This window comes from Cynocephalus volans, chromosome 12, assembly GCF_027409185.1.
Source record: "Cynocephalus volans isolate mCynVol1 chromosome 12, mCynVol1.pri, whole genome shotgun sequence".
Classification (NCBI taxonomy): Eukaryota; Metazoa; Chordata; class Mammalia; order Dermoptera; family Cynocephalidae; genus Cynocephalus; species Cynocephalus volans.
The window spans coordinates 104,317,875-104,318,946 of NC_084471.1; positions in this window are offsets into that span (position 1 = coordinate 104,317,875).

Here is a 1,072-nt window from a genome sequence, read left to right on the forward strand (position 1 = left end):
GAATTGAGTTAAAAGACAAAGAAGATGCTAGTATATCTTAAGTTCAAATTGAAAATAGATATATTTTTTACCAATATTATTTGGTGCTAAAATAAAAATGATCTTTTATAAGTTGAAATTCTGTGATAAAAAGTCAATTAATTTCTAGCTTTTGCTTTGGTTATATTTAATTAAATGAAAAGGCTTCATTTCCTAGAAAACAGTCAGTTTTTGTAGAGAAGTGTTCAGAATCTCTGATGGGTGGAGAATAAGGGTATCTGGAGAAAAGAGGAGTCTGTAGGGACCTTTGAAGTGGGTGTTTGAATTTCTTTTCTTTTCCAAACCTCCTGTAGTTAATAACATCCTTCCAGCCCCTTCCCCTAAATTCTGAGGGTTTTTTTCCCTCTAGGCTCAAATGTCAGAATACATTTAAACTACTACTTGAATTTGAAGCAGCTCTTTGCATTCTACCTCACATTAGCTCAGGGACTAACTGGATATTCTGATAGTGATTTTAAGAACTTATAACCATGTCACTTTGACCTTGAGCATGTTTCAACCCTTCCTTCCTGAATATGGAAATTTTAATGAAAGTTGTCCCAACTGTAATCAGTTTTCGTCAAGAAAGTATTTTTTATTTCAATTTTAAGACAGTTTGATTTCTTAATCAGTTTTTCATACAGCAAAGTTAAAAAATTTTAAACTTATTTTATGAAAATCATCTTTATCAGAATCAACTCTTTACTTTTTGAATTTTACTCTGAAAATGTCTATTTATCATTCAGTTTTTTCATTTTTTTAAACAAGAGACAGTATAGTGTAGTGTTATATCCTGGTGATGTTTTAGACTGTACTGTCCAAAGGAAATACTGTGAGCCACATGCAGTTTTAAATTTTTTAATGGTCACAATAAAAAACAGTAAAAAGATATGTGAAATTATTTTTTTAATATATATTATATAAACCAATATATTCAAATTATCATTTTGAAGCATAATCAGTATAACAATTATCAATTTAGAGGAAAATAGATAGGAGAAGGGAAATCTCAGAAAAAGGAAGGGGCAGGTAAGAAAGTTTGACCTCTGTTTCT